We start from the raw sequence: 17,172 nt of genomic DNA on the forward strand, positions 1-17,172 counted from the left end.
TCAAGAAAGAGGTTAAGATTAATTAAAGCACAGTAATTGCAAGGGAGTACACCAGTAACAGAATAGCAACCACTAGCACACACTGACAAGTGGTCATTTTCAGGATCCTCATATTTACACCTCACTTGGCTAAAGCTAGTCCCAAATCATAGCCAGTCTAGATGGAGGTGGATGTCAATAGAACATAGGTTAATATGTTCTGAGTAAGCCAGATACTAGTAGGTCATAATGAAATAAAGTCTAAATGTGTTACAGGGTTCTATACTTACAGAGATTTCCTTTAGGTAGAATTTCTGGATATTTAGAGTACAATGTCACAGAACTTAATGATTGTGACTTAACCTATAATGTGCCAATAGTATGGTGGTATGTATTAAATTTCTTGAAAATCAGTACCCTCTTAGTGGCATATACAAAGGCTTTGTAGAAATCACAGTGTGATGCTTAATTTATGTGTCAATTTAACTGGGTCACAGGGTTCCCAGATATTTGGTCAAGCACTATTCTGGGTGTTTCTGTGAGAGTATTTTTTTTATTAGTTTAGCATTTAAATTGACAAATTGAATAAAGAAAGTTTGCTCTCCCTAATGTGGGTGGGCGCCATCCAATCAGTTAAAAGTCTAGATAGAACAAAAAGGCGGACCTTCCCCCACATCAGAGAGAATTCCTCACGCCTGACTGCCTTCAAGCTGGGACATGGTTCCTTTCTGCCTTCACGCTCAAAGTGAAATGTTGGCTCTTTCTGGGTATCAAGCCTGCTGGCCTTTGGGTTAGAACTACACCATCAGTACTCCTGAATCTCCAGTGAGCTGACAGCAGATCTTAGGACATGTCATCCTCTTTCTATTTATATATAAATCTCTTTCTCTTTATATATAATTCTACTGATACTGTTTCTCTGGAGAACCCTGACCAATACACAGGGTACTGGGTTAACCAAAATAGATGGTCATGCTATTGGTGTGCTAATTTTAAGGAAATATAAAAGTTACAAGCAATTCTTGGAAATACAGTGGCTCCTTTGGTTGTGACATTTTTCAGATTTTTTCATAATTTTGACCTTGACAGTTTTGAGGAGTTCTGGTCAGGTATGTAATAGAATGCTTCCATACTGGAATTTGTCAGATATATTTCTTTTCATAAGACTAGGGTATGGGTTTGAGAGATGAAAATCACAGAAGCAAAGTACCATTCTCATGACATTATATCAAGGGCACATACTGTCAATAAAATTGGACTGTTGATATTGACCTTGATCATTTGGCTGAGATAGTGTTTGTCACAATTCTTCCACTGTAAAGTTACTCTCTACCCGCTTTTCCACACTGTGTTCTTAGGAAAGAAGTCACAATATGCAGTCCACACGTAAGGAGTGGGAGTTACGCTCCCACTCCTTCAAGGTAGAGAATCTACATAAATTTTTGGAATTTTCTAAATGGAATATTTGTTTCTTCTCCCCCATTCAGTTATTTGTCAGTTATTTATTTATATTAGTGTGTGCTCATGGATATTTATTTTATAATGTGGATAATAATTTAATACTGCCTTACCTATTTTGCTATTTGGGGAAGTTTTTGTTTTGTTTCCTTGTGTATAGCATTTCCTTAATTTCTAGTACTATATGATGCTCCAGGTTCATCTTGTATATTTCCTGCCCCATCACCAAGGAGCCTTTAAATACTATTTTATTAATATTTTTATATTAAAATTGTTCATCTCAGTTGAGGTTTTTTTTTGTGGATAGGGTACAGAGGCATGGGATTTTATTGGTAACATTAATTTTCTATTTTTTAAGTTTTACCTTTGATGAGTATCTAGTGAAAATAACACTTAGGTAGATTTGTTTTATTTTATACTAGAGGCCCAATGCACAAAATTCATGCAAGCGTAGGCCTTGGCAGCCACAACGGCTGCCTCGATCCCACCCTCACAGCCATGGGGACTGCCTGGATCCCTCCCTCGCAGCCATGGCGGCTGCCTTGATCCCATGGCTGAAGCCCCAGCTAGTCCAGAAGGACGTCTGGTCTAATTAGCATATTATGCTTTTATTATTATAGATAATTGTAGGATGCCTCCAGTTTATTGGGTGAAAATAATCAACTTACATTATATTCATTTTAGTTATATGCCTGCATTTCTATAATTTAATTTGTTATTTATTTATTTATTTTTAATTCCCCCTCAAGGGTATGTTTTTATTGATTTTAGAGAAAGAGGGAGAGAGAGAGAGAGAGAGACAGAGAGAGAGAGAGACAGAGAGACACACCAGTGTGAAAGAGAGAAACATCAATTGGTTGCCTCCCGTATGTGCTCTGACCTGGGATGGAATGAGAAACCTGGATATGTGCCCTGACTGGGAATCAAACCTGTGATCCTTCAGTGCACAGAAGGATGCTCCAACCAACTGAGCCACACCTACCAGGGCAATTTGCTTTTTAATTTATATTTTCTTCTTTATTTCATGCCTAACTTTTATTGATTTAAAAGATTTTTCAGCCCTGACCGGTTTGGCTCAGTGGATAGAGCATCAGCCTGTGGACTCAAGGGTCCCGGGTTTGATTCCAGTCAAGGGCATGTACCTTGGTTGCAGGCACATCCCCAGTGGGGAGTGTGCAGGAGGCAGCTGATCGATGTTTCTCTCTCATCGATGTTTCTAACTCTCTATCTCTCTCCCTTCCTCTCTGTAAAAAATCAATAAAATATATTTTTAAAAAGATTTTTCACTATTTCCTTTTCCCCATTCCTTGTTTAGAAACTAAACTATATTTGAAATTATTACTGATTACCCTCAAATTTTTACCATGCACACTTGTCTTAATGCAGTCTAAAATTAATATCTCTCCCTTTTTTATAAAATTAAAGAACATTAACATACTTAATCATTTGTTTGATCATTTTTCTACTTTCTATATTATATTGTCTTATGTTTAAATTTTACTTACTTTAGAAATTTGGGTGGGACTGGCAATAATTTCTTGTTGTTTTTAAAATAAGATGATGATGATCTTGATAATAACAACCACAGATCCTATGCAAACCATTACTTGAGAAACCAGTATAAGTTAGGGAAGAAGGAAAAATGTAAAGCATATACACATACACATAAGTATAGTATAAATATAAAAAAGTAAGCCCATTGGAAAGATGCAAGCAGTTGGAATAAAAATTCTGCATATTACTAGAAAGTGAAATAAGAATTTGTTTTCCTAAATATAACAAAACTATTATCCATTCTACCTTTCTTTACCCTAATATCTATCATTCTACTAAAGAAATGAATAGGTATGATTCTATTTAGTTTTTGAAGGGGTAGTAAAGTAGGTTTTAAGAGGACTTACACTATTTCTACAGATATGGAAGACGTTTAGTTGTGCAAAATGTGTACCTCTGGCAGAAGAAGATTTGAAAGTCTTCCCTTTTGATAGACACAGGAGCCTGGTAGCTTACTACCAGATCTTTAGAAACAATGAAAGAAATGTGAGAAAATAAAACTACTTAGGTGAAAAGAAAATGTATGAGAATCACATACATTTTCTTAATCACATGGAGCTGCCAACCAGCTTTAAATGTTCAGCTTAGCAAACAACTTGATTATTGACTAAGTTTAGCAGAAATTAAAAAATGTTTTTGAAGACTTAAGTCAGGAAGAAATATATGTCATACCCATCGGGAACACAAGCAGTATTTTCTTGTGGAAGAAGGGAGCCATCTCTAAAGAGGAAATTGGGTTTATTCAGAGGTACATAATCCAACTGCAGAGACCTAAAGAGAAGGAAATAGAATTGAGAAAATCTCCCTACAATTGTTTTGACAAGACACCAATTTAAATCTCATAATAAAAAAGTTTAATTTTAAAATAAATTAGCAACAGCAAAAACAAACAAACTTTTTTTTAAAACAATTCCTTTCATGACACACAGACTTTAAAGGGTCCCCGACTCCTTGTGACCGACCACACTTGGTGTAATTCCCTCCCCGTGTGTCTGAGCAATACCTGTGACTTGCTTCTAATCAAATGGATCCAGAAAGGTAAAGGAGTATACATGATTAAATGTGTGTGACTACACAACAGTGCTGTATATGTCTCATCAGTGTTTTCCTCTTCATTACTAGCTTGGAAGAAACAATTATACGGCTTCAAGGAAATGAAATCTGTAACAACTTGAGAGAGCTTGGGAGTAGGTCTGACCCCAGTTGAGTCTCCAGATGAGAACTCAGCCCCGGCCAGCACCTTAATTCCAGACTTGCAGAGGATCCCACTGTCATGCTAGGACTCCTGACCCATAAAAACCACAGGATATAATTATGTGGCATTTAAGGCAGCCAAGTTTGTGGTAATTTTGTTATTTAGCAATAGAATATGATACGTCCACTGATTACAAACTTAAATGTTGTGGCAATGTCCAATCACTATAAATATTTGTAAAAGCTTAGTGTCAATCTCTATAGTTATGTGGGACAGTAAAAGTCCACTGAGGGGCACCAGTTTTATCTTCTATTCAGATCTTCATGGTGGTTGTGAAACCCTGCTTCCAGTGATCACTTGGTTCTTGTCTTTAAAGAAATTAAAAATTAAACTAATGAACAGTTACAACAAAAACAATCAAAACTGCAGCAACAATACCATCAATTATTACTCTGCTCAGGAAAATAGCTACATAGAAATTTTATCATTTTTAACCTCAATTTTAAGGCTTAAGTAAATTGAAGTTTTCCTGTTCTACATCCAAGCATTTTCTAGGTTATTATAACACCAATCTCTATTAGGTGAGGACATTTGTCAATCAATACCCCTTTTCCATGCAGGTAATATTCCTTTAGCTACTTTTTAAACTTCATATCCCTCTTCACACTTATGGAACATTTTCAGACCTACACTTTGCTATTTCTGAATCAAACATCATCAGAAAAGGTATGTCTTCAAAGCCTATGCCTACTGAATTTGAGTCAGCCTCCTGCCACATAGTGTCATTCTAAAGTTTAAGCTGCTATCAGTTTCAAAAGGACGTGGGGAAAAAAGCTAGACAGGACCCTTATATGTGTTACTGGTCCGAATACCAAACTGCTACTGAACACCAGAAGCACTTGGACTTGAGTGGAGGGGCAGGATTGTTCCTACTTGCAGGGAAGCAGCTATCAATTGCTGGCAGAACTTCTTATAAGTGGTGCCATTTTTACTGTTGCCATTACTTTCCAAACATAACATGTCTTTTATAGATGTGCTTCATTTGTCTCCGATCCACAAACACAAAGAAAACACAATGACACCTCTGCTTTGAACCCCAATCTTCACACCAAAACAGAGCCTCTGCGATAACTCACTGACCTCGGAAACATCACGCCTTCTGGACTAGGAAGCAAGAGTTCTAGAAATTCCCACCATGTTACAGTTCTCCTCCAGAACATGGGGAACAGCTCCTAGTGGAAAATAACAACATGACAACCCTATACCAAGTAGAGATTCCCTAAACTGGGGAAGAGTAGCAGCAGGGCTGTACTAGATATGTAAAGTGATTAAATATATTCTTACATCATGAAGTAATGACCATTACTTTGGCTTCTTACACATTTTAATAGAGTAGAATTTGATCTTGAAAAAAATCAAACTATGTTACAAATCAACTAAAAATTATATCTCAAAGAATCATCATCATCATAATCACCCTCAGTCATTGCATAATGAGCTTTTACCAATTATTGTTCAAAGTATTTTAAGTTTAACTCATCTTATCTTCCTAATAAACCTATGATATAGGTAGTTATAGGCACAATTATCATATATATCATAATCGCACACATCTATCATATTAAAAAGAATGACTATTACTGAGGAATGTATTGATTTCTCATTATGGGTGGGTGGGGAGAGATTAACTAATTAACTTATATGCATATATGCATAACCCATGGACACAGACAATAGTGTAGTGAAGGCCTGGGTGGGGGCGAGGGGTGGAAGGTGTCAATGGGGAAAAAAGAAGGGGACATCTGTAATACTTCCAACAATAAAGATAAATTTAAAAAAGAAGAAGAAGCCGAAACCGGTTTGGCTCGGTGGATAGAGTGTCGGCCTGCGGACTGAAAGGTCCCGGGTTCGATTCCGGTCAAGGGCATGTACCTTGGTTGCGGGCATATCCCCAGTGGGAGGTGTGCAGGAGGCAGCTGGTCGATGTTTCTCTCTCATCGATGTTTCTGGCTCTCTGTCTCTCTCCCTTCCTCTCTATAAAAAATCAATAAAATATATTTAAAAAAAAAAAAAAAAGAAGAAGAAGAAACTGCAAAGATTGCCAGAAAACCACCAGATGCTAGGAGAGAGGAAAAAACAAAAACACTACTTAGACAATTACGTTATTCAGCATTAAAACAGGAAATGCCTTATATTGAGGAAACTTAGAGAAAGAGAGTATCTTTTAAGCCCATGCTGTAGTGTGAGATGTTCTGATGGCATTTGCTTTGAGCTTCAACACCGGCCAGACAGTAATGTATGAAGAATTTTGTTTAAATCCTGCACATGCAATCATAGGCTTTCTAAGAAAAAACATTATTAAGCTGCAAGCTGTGAACTTCTCACTATAACTTTCAGGTGTGCTTAGAAATATTTAACAAACCATTGTTATGAATATGTTTTCTGAAGTTATTATCCCTCTAGTAGAAAAATATGGCACACTGAGTTAACAAAAGTCTGGATATATCATGATGTCCATTTCAGACTATGAAAGAGAAGAGAGAAATTCATTTAAGTATACTCACAGACATAAGTTGTTCTTAGAGCATGACTAACAAAAGCAATGTAGAGTCCATATAGCATAGCTGTATTAATCTAATTTTTTTATACAAACACATGTTGTATATACATAAACATATTTCAGTAAAGATACAAAAAAACTGAAAATTCCAAACTCTGAAAGAGCCATTATCTTTGGAGAAAGTAGTAATCACAGGGACAGATAGGTTTTAAATTTTATACTCTCCTGCACTAAATTATTTTCTTGGGATGTTCATATATTGCTTTTATAATTAAACTTTTAGTTTAAAGTTAGAAACTAACATTTGCACAACAAAAATATGCAGATTTTAAAGGTTACATGTTGCACATTTAAAGTGTTGGTGGAAATCATTTTAGGTTCATTTCCAGTACAATTTGAAAATGATCTTAGTTGTGAGAATTCTGAAATGATCTAGTTGAGAGTATTTCTCATCTTGTTAAATTCCTCCATTTCTGGGAACATTTGCCACATGGCTCAGACTGACGGAAATGCGACTTCTAGACTTCAGCAGGAAGGAATGATTCTTATTTGCTCTCTCTTAATGTTTATGAAGTTCATGGAGAGTTTCAAAGTGCAGAATGAAGGGAAAATACTCTGTTTGACAGGAATTAGTAGTAATAAGCTGTCATCCTTTAAAAGAAATTCAGTCTATATTTCTTTAAAGCAGCTTTTCTAATAACTTGCACAGTAGTAGAAAGCGACATGATGCTGCAATTTACTGCTACCTTTCAACCTGTAACAAAGGTCTGACAGTTAAAGATAGGTCTTCCCCACTGGCCAGAGAATTCAAGAAATTGTCCATTGATTTCTTCTATTCTAGTCTACAAAAGGCTTCAACTCCCTGACTATTCTATTTATATACTATATGTCATCTGTAGACCACACAACGTGCACAGGCATTTGGGTGCATATTCAGCGTATAACTATTATTGAGCTTTCAAGGATCCCTTTCATCTTCTTCCTCTGCCATATTGGGCAATGGGAATATTTGAGGTCAGAGCAAGTGATACATTTATGGGACTGATTAATAGCCAGAAATTGGGACCTATTTCATTAAAGTCAAACTCAAGGAGAAGTGTTAAAAATGTAAAATTTGAACTGAATGATGCAAATTATTTATAATAAGTTTCAGTTGGACTTACATACAAGAACAGCAAAAACTATTCAGAAGTATGAATTATTTTTTCCCAGCTTTCATTACAAAATAAAGACAGACCTGTAGACGTTTAAATTCCTTGTCTTAATTAGAAGGGATCAAAATAAAAAATATGCTATATACATATCCTGTCATTCTGAGTTGAGCAAATATAAGGAAGTGATTCTCCTGCCTCTACTTATTGGTTGGAATAATTAACACTATATAGAGGACCAGGGTAAGTTATTCTATTACATACATTCAGCATCACTCTTATCTTCAGATTTCACTTGTTTGTCAGGCTTTGCATTTGTCAGTGATGGGTTAGAGGAAGAGGATTAAAAGCATTTTGAAATGCCACAAGATTGAATGGTGTCTACATAAAAAATGGGCAGTTGTCATTATTGAGATGCCCAAAGTTGAACTCGAAGAGAAAAATGTACTAATTCTGAAAAAAAGGACAGTAATGACAAATGTAATCAGTAAAGTTCCTTTAACAACAATGAAACCTCATTGAACAATCAACTACATGTACTTTCAATAAAAATCATCTGTTCTTCTATGATTTGTAGTTGTTTTTTAAATCAAAGACATCATAATTTATAAAACATACATGAGTCAGTTTTTTCTTCTAATATCAAGGACTATTTTTAAGAACATAATTCAACATTTAAAAATAATTAATGTGTTCTAGATAATGCTGATCCTTTAAAATTATCCATCAGCCAAGTAGAGAGGATTACAATATATGAAACTGTGTCAGTTCATGAGTGTCAAAAGTAACAAACTATTTTGAATATCCTCTCAAAAAAAAGAAATAAGCCTAAAGTTGAGCCAATTCAGCTCTGTTAGACATACATTCATTTTTGCCTGCATTGCTGTTACTTACAATACATGCAAAAAACTCACACTTCAAAGAGTAACATATGTCTTTCTGGTTTTACTTGTGACATAAGCTAAAATATATTTGAGCAAATTTCTTGTCTCCTTTAGATAAAAAATTTATTTGCGGGACCTTCAAATAACTCAAAAATGGTCAATTTTACTTAAACTTGTAAAACAAATAAAATACCCTCTTCATAGATGCCCAGCATAGGAAGATTTTGCTCAAAAATATTTTTCTTTAATAGGGCAGGGTAGAAACAGTAGTTTTAAGTAGTAATAACTTCCTGATGCTATCTTTTGGATAAACAAGTACTACTTCCCTATTGCTTTGAGAGAAACTTTATAGATATATAGACATTAGTCATTTAGAAGGAGCCAGTTCAAATGAGTACACTTGCATCCCAGGCAGTTCAATTTGGAATTTTAACCAATAGCAGTGAACAGATTGAAAAATAAAAAATGGGCATGTAGCTGCATACCAACAGTAAAAACTGTAGTGTTCTTGCATTAAAATACAAACACACATTGCTGACACAAGCAATAAAATATCCCATTCTATAATGTGGAACAGGAATGAAAGGCCTAATCAGTGATGGCGAACCTTTTGAGCTCGGCGTGTCAGCATTTTGAAAAACCCTAATTTAATTCTGGTGTCACGTCACATATAGAAATTTTTTGATATTTGCAACCATAGTAAAACAAAGACTTACATTTTTGATATTTATTTTATATATTTAAATACCATTTAACAAAGAAAAATCAACCAGAAAAATGAGTTCGCATGTCACCTCTGACACGCGTGTCATAGGTTTGCCATCACTGGCCTAGGTCAACTGATCTATTACCTTCATTGCATAATGAGGAAATTCCTATCCTAAGTGGTAATATGACCTGTCCATGGTTACTCAGAGGTGGTCGATGGTAAACCTTAGCTAAGCATACAGAATTTCTAATCATTACACCATCACTCTCTCCACTTAAACTAGTTAGGGCAGTGGTTCTCAACCTTCCTAATGCCACAACCCTTTAATACAGTTCCTCATGTTGTGGTGACCCCCAATTTCATTGTTACAAATTGAACATAATTAAAGCATAGTGATTAATCACAAAAACAATATGTAACTATATATGTGTTTTCCGATGGTCTTAGGCGACCGCTGAGTCAGGGTAATGCCAATGGCTGGATTTAAAAGATTCAAACATATAAAGGCACAAATACAACAGATGTGCACTTGTGGCTCATGCAACAGACCTGGTGGATACATCTTGACAGTGGGAGGGCTCTGGTTAACAAATTATTCTGGTACTTAAGCTGCCTGCAACTCTGGGGGCTCTTCAATGGATGCCTCCCAAAGTTGCCTTAGGGGTTCATCTCTTTCCCTATTGGCTAGAAGAGGAAGGTAGCACGGGGCACGCGTAGGAGGATAATTCTGTGGGACAGGGACAGAAATGACAATCATTACTTTTGATATCATCCCATTTACTAGCACTTAGTCCTTCACTAAAAGAGAAGCTTGGGAATGTAGTCTGACTATTTACTCAAGAGAAAGAGAAAACAAATTTTGGTGAATATTTATTAGTCTTTATTTCATGGTATGTGACACTGATCTGCATGGATAACTTAGAAAAGGCATCCGACATCCCAGTCCTGAGTTGTGTAAATCAAAGGGATAATTGGATAAATACATGTGTAAATAAATATACATCTAATATGTAAATATAAATAAACATCTAGTAATCTCTACCATACCATTTTACCACTTTGTAGTGCATGGCGCTAACCTGTGAGAGTACCCTAGACATTTAAATAGAGAAGGTACTGAGCATCCCAGACCTGAAATCTGTCAAAGAAATACTTGGGTGGCCCCTTAGGATAACCTTCCCTGTCAAATCATTGATGCTACCACTAAGACTGGCTTCTGCAAGCCCAGTTTGGAAGTAGGAGCTCATTCTCCCATGCTGTGATTATCTTCCCATGCATCTCTGCTTTCAGTTTAACACCAAAGGACTGGGGGAAATAAGGTCATATGGCCATTTAAACAATGAATTAACTACTTTTATTCAGAACAGGCATCTATTTATATTCTGTGCATATATTTTACAGATGTGAAAATAAACAATGGAGAATCATTTGACCTAGGATCACAGGGACATTTAGTTTGAAATGCAAAGGTAAAAACTTCCCTGTGAATGGATTTTTTAAAAATGGTCAATTTATATAGACTCTTTAATACTTATATATTAGAATACATGCTTTTAAAAACATATATATTTCATTTATCTCATTCAGAAATATTTCTTGTTTTGTGAAGGCATGTGAGAAAAAAACAAAGAATTAAAGAATTAGACTTTGTATTTTAAATTCTAGAACTTAAAAAAGTTAAAGGCACTCAGAGCATAGGCAATAGATTTGAGAGAACAAAACGGAAGTAGGGAAAGGATTATCACTTGGAGGGTACAAACTAAATCCCCTGTTGGAAGCAAGGGGAGGAAGAGGAAGAGGCACATGAGTGTCCCTGAAAGAGGTCTCTGGACTCAGTTCCTTTGGTCAAACCCAAGGGAAAAGCTAAAATGAAAAAACAGACAAAAGCAAGGGACTGTGTTTCTGGGTGAGAAACATAATCATGTTTTAAACCCATACTATTGACTCTCAAGGATGGCTTCGATACTTCTCATATAAGTATTTCTATATTTTAAAAGTCTGATTTATGAAGATCCCAGCTTGGAATCTGAGGAATAAATGGGGCATTTTATAGGACTAATTCACAGAAAAATATTTAATAAATATTAGAGTGCCTAGTAGACTTTAGATCAGTGATTCCCAAAGTGGGCGCTACCGCCCCCTGGTGGGCGCTGCAGCGATGGGGGGGGGGGCGGTGATGGCCACAGGTGCATTTGTTTTAACTTTTTTTGTATTACCTTTCTATTCTGAGTTCAAAAATAGTTTCATAATTTCAAACTTCAATGTTTCTAATTTACTCCTTTCTTTACTATATTTTACGAAAAAGGTAGAAACATTAATACATATATCTTTCTGTTTAATTGCTATTAAAATTTTTAAAAAATTAATTTCCAGGGGGCCCTGAGTAATATTTTTTCTGGAAAGGGGGCAGTAGGCCAAATAAGTTTGGGAACCACTGCTTTAGATATTATACTATAAACTTAGATAAGGAAACAAGAAGAGCATACATAAGAAGCCAGATTACAATTTAATAGTATCATAAAGCAGTACATGACACTGATAATTATAAGCTTTTTTATTGTTGTTATTTGTACTATGAGATTATTATTAACTGACTATCACTACATTGGCTTTTATCCCAAGGAAATAATAGCTACCATGAGGACTGCTCTTTTTTTTCTGATAATTCTTTGGCAGATTGTCAAGATAAATATCCACATAAAGATCAGAAAATTGAACCTTCCTTATTTTTTAGCTCTTTTAAGCATGAAGGGGGAAAACAAAAACAACCAAAAAATAAGTAAACAAAGGAAATGAACACACAAAGGACCTTAGACGAAACTGCAAGGTCTCAGTTCTCACAAACTGTGGATATGACTTTTAAAGGCCTGCTTATAAATTTTCCTTTGATTCTCCTAATTATATAGAAGTGGAGCCACTATAAAATGATATGCTTTGTGATGATCTGTCTCTAAGGTGGACCCTGATGGTCTTCACCTGCAGATATTCATCCTGGACAGTTTAGCTATAACTTCCCTAGTCTCCCTCCCTCACGCCCTCGCGTCCTAAGCAATCACTATTCCACTTTCTGTCTCTGATATGCCTTCCCTGGACTTTCATGTAAGTGGAATCATAATATGTGATCCTTTGTGGCTGACTTCTTTTACTTAGTAGTGTTTTCAAGGTTCACTAATTTTGTAGCATTTACCACAACTTCATTGCTTTGTATGGCTCAATAATATTCCATTACATGAATATATCACCATTCATTCATTCATTCATTCATTCATTAGCTGATGGACATTTGGGCTGTTTTCTCCATTTGGCTAGTTTCTTCCATTTGACTATTATGAGTCAAATTGTTATAAACATTTGTACACTAGTTTTTTGTGTGTATAGATGTATGTCTCTTGGGTGTATACCTTGGAGTGGAATTGCTGGGTCATATGAAAATTCTATGTTTAAACACTTCAGGGATTTCAATACTCTTTTCAAAGTTGGCAGCACCATTTTAAATTCACACTGGAAGTATATGAGTATTCTAATTTTTCACTATCTTCATCAACACTTGTAATCATCCACTTTTTAAATTTTAGCCATCTGAGTATGTTAAGCAATATTACATTCTGGTTTTGACTTGTCTACCCCTGGTGAAGATGCTGCTGCACATCTTTACACATGCTCATTGGCCATTTATATATCTTCTATGGTGAAATTTCTATTCAAAGCCTCTGTCCACTTATAGTTGAGTTACCTGTGCTTTTATTATTAAGTATTACAACTTTTTCACATATTCTATAGAGAAGTTCCTTATCAGAAATATGACTTACAAATATTTTTCTCATTTTGTGAGTTGTCTTTTCATTTTCTTGATAGTATCTTTGGAACAGTTTTTATTTCAAAGAAGTCCAATTTATGTTTTCTCTTGGTGCTTCTGCTTTTGGTGTTAGTATATCTAGGAATTGATTGTTACACCTGAATTCATATAGATTAACCCATATGTTTTTCTCCAGGATTTTTACAGTTTTATAACTTACACTTAGATCTCTGGACCATGTCTAGTGAATTTTTATAGATGTTATAAGTCATGGTTCCAATTTCATTGTTTTCCATGTGGTATTCAGTTGCCCCAGAAGTTTTTTAAAAAGACTCTCTCTCCTTCCCCCCAACCCCACACCCTGCATTGAATGATCTTGGCACATTTGTTAAAAATCAGTTGACCATCGACACATGTTGTTTTTCCCCCCGCTGAGCTCTCAATTACACCTCATTTGTTTATGTGCATCCTTATACTACTACTACACTTTTCTGATTACTATTGTTTTATATAGTACTAGAGGCCAGGTGCACAAAATTTGTGCACTCAGGGGAGGGGGTGTTCCTCAGCCCAGCCTGCACCCTCTTGCAGTCCGGGAGCCCTTGGGGGGTGTCCAACTGATGGCTTAGGTCAATTTGCATATAAGCCTTTTATTATATAGGAAGTGTTTAGGTGGACAAAGCTGAGTCCTCCAAGTTAGTCCTTTTTCCAGATTGTTTTGACTATTCTGGGTCCCCACAATTTCATAAGATTTTTAGGCTCAGCTTGTCAATTTTTACATAGAAGTCTGACAGAGATTATGTTGAATCTGTAGAACACTTTGGCGAAGACTGCCATCTTACCAATAGTAAATCTTCTGGTCCATGAACATAAATTTTTTTTATGTGGATCTTCTCTAGTTTCAGCAATTATTTTTAGTTTTCAAAGTACAAGATTTACACTTATTTTGTTAACTTATTCCTAAATATTTTTTCTTATGCTATCATAAAAAAATTTTACAATTTCATTTTCAAATTATTTGTTGCCTGTGTATTGAAATACAAGTAATTTTTGTATTTTGATCATGTGCCCTGAAACCTTGATGAATAAATGTATTCATTTGAATAGTCTTTTAGTGTATTCTATAGAATTTTTTCTTTACAAGATCATGTCAATTATGAATAGAAATAGCTTTACTTCATCCTTCCCAATCTGAATGATTTTTATTTCTTGCCCAATTGCCTAAAACCTCTAGTACGATGTTGAACAGGATGATTGCATATCTTTTCCATCATTTTGCTTTCAATCTGTTTGTGTCATTGAATCTAAGTGTGTTTCCTGTAGATAGCATACAGTTAGACCTTGATTTTCTCCATTTTGACAATCTCTACTTTGGGATAGCTTTATTAAATCCATTCATACTTAATGTTATTATTGATATAGATGGATTTGTGCGCCATTTTTTCTCTTTTCCATATTTCTCATGTCTTTTTTCTCTATTCCTCTTTCACCATTTTTTCTTTTGCAATATTTTCTATTGTAGCATTTTAATTTATTTAATGATTTTATACTATATCTTTGTCAATTATTTCCTTAATTTTTAGTCTAAGACTGTCCATGTATACCTTAACTTATTAGGAACTAAGCTTCATATATACTAATTTAATTTCAGTGATATATATGTTATTCTATCCTCCCCACTCCCATTTTTGGAATTATTATTACATATAAATCTATAACTGCTATAAAACTAACAATCAGTGTGATAATTAAAGTTTGGTGTCTTTTAAAAAGCTAAAAGAAGATGACTAGTATACTAACTTTGTTCTGCATTATTCTATTGCTCTTCATTTGTTGCTGTGGACTTAGGAGTCATTTCCTCAGCCAAAGGCAGCACTGCTCCCAGCTACCTCCTTTGTGCTATTTATGGCAACTACATTACTTTTCTGTTATAGGCCCAACTATATATAGTTTTATATTGCTTTTTAAACAGGAGAGGAAGGAAAAGGAGAAGATATATGTATTTATACTGCCTATTACTGGTATTCTTTTTTTTTCATCTCCATGCCAATTACTCTCCGAGGTCACTTGCTTTTAGCCTGAAGAACTTCCTTTTTTATATGGTGAGTCTCCAACCAATCAATTATTTCAGCTTTTGTTTATCTAAGAATATCTTTAGTTTACCTTCAATTTGAAGGATATCTTTGATGGACTAGGGTACTTTGTTGTTAGTTTTTTCCTTTGAGATCTCTGAATGTGTTAGCCCTCTACATTCTGGCTTCCATTGTTTCTGTGTAGACATCAGCTGCTAGTGTATAGAGCTCCCTTTTAAGTGATGAGTTGTTTTTCTCTTGCTGCTTTCAATTTCTTCCTGAATTTGACTTTCAGCAGTTTGACTATGATATGTCTATTTTTTTATCTCTTTGAATTTATTGTACTTTCAGTCACTGAGTTTCCTGAATATGTAGATCATTGTTTTTCAATATATTTGGTAAAGTTTCAGCCCTTATTTTTTCAAATATATTTTTCTGTTCTTTCACTCTCTTCTCCTGATACTTGCATTATATACATATATACAAATGTCGTCGTACATTTAATAGTGTTTCACCTTTCTCTCTGGCTATTTTCATTGATCTTCATTCTTTTTCTTCTTTTCTTCACCATATATCAGCTCTGTCATTCTTTCAGTTTTCTTTTTCTTTTTTGTAAATATGTTTTTATTGACTTTTTTTTTTAGAGAAAAAGGAAGGGAGAAGGAGAGAAAGAGAAACATTGATAAGAGAGAATCATCAATCAACTGCCTCCTGCAGGCCCCCTACTGGGGAACAAGCAAGCAACCCATGGCATGTGCCCTAATCAGGAATTAAAACATTGACCTCTTCATGCATGGGATGATACTCAACCAATTGAGCCACACCAGCCTGGCTCTCAAGTTTTCAAAGTCTGCTAAATCTTTCTTCTGTTGATTCAAATCTATGATTGGGGTTTTCTGGTGAATTTTTCATTTAACTTATTGTACTTTTTAAGGTCAGTATTTTCATTTATTTCTTGTTGTTTTTTTTTATAGTTTCTATATTATTATTGATATCTTCTACTTTATATGGCATTGTCATCATACTTTACTTCTTAATTATGGTTTCCTTTAGTTCTTTAAAATCTTTAAGTCTTTTTCTGTTAATTTAACATCTGTTTTTTCTCATAGGAAGTTTTTGTTGTTTGCTTTTTCCTCAGTGTATGGGTCATACTCTCCTGTTTATTTGTATATTTTCTAAATATTTTGTTGAAAACTGGAATGGTAAATCACATTTTTTGCAAGTCTGGCCTGGTTCCCCCCCCTCCCATCCCACCCCCCACATCTGACTCTGAAACTCATTATTTATTGTAATTTACTTGTATATTTATTTAGTGACTAGTTGGATTACTTTAGTATAGTTTATTTCTCCCATGATGTGGGCGCTAGTGTGAAGCCCCTAATGTTACTTCTCAGATAATGCAGCCTTCAGTATACTCAGTCACCCTGGGATTAAAATAGCCATGGCAGGGCTCTCTCTGTCTCAATTCCCTGACCACACCCAACTGTTAAGCACCACTAATTGTTGATTATTCTATTGTTTTCAAAACAATAAAGTGCTTTACAGATTTATCCAACCAAATTCATACACCTTTGATGGGATAGTTCCCCAAATCAGTGACTGAGATTTGTTCTGACCCCTGAAGGGTTCTTCTCAACTGTCTCTCTTTCTCTTTCTGGGAAACTTCCTATCCTATAGTATTTGATAGCTCCAACATCAATGGCCTTCCACCACAGTTTCCAATGTTTTTGAGACTGTCTTTGAGCTTGATCTTGTCCACACTTGAGGAACTTGTCCGCAAAGCAAGTCAGTTAGCTTCCTGGGGAAGGAATTTG

Source organism: Myotis yumanensis, unplaced genomic scaffold (assembly GCF_028538775.1).
Source record: "Myotis yumanensis isolate MYYU_CA2020_CCGP unplaced genomic scaffold, mMyoYum1.0.hap1 SCAF_8, whole genome shotgun sequence".
NCBI classification, from domain to species: Eukaryota; Metazoa; Chordata; class Mammalia; order Chiroptera; family Vespertilionidae; genus Myotis; species Myotis yumanensis.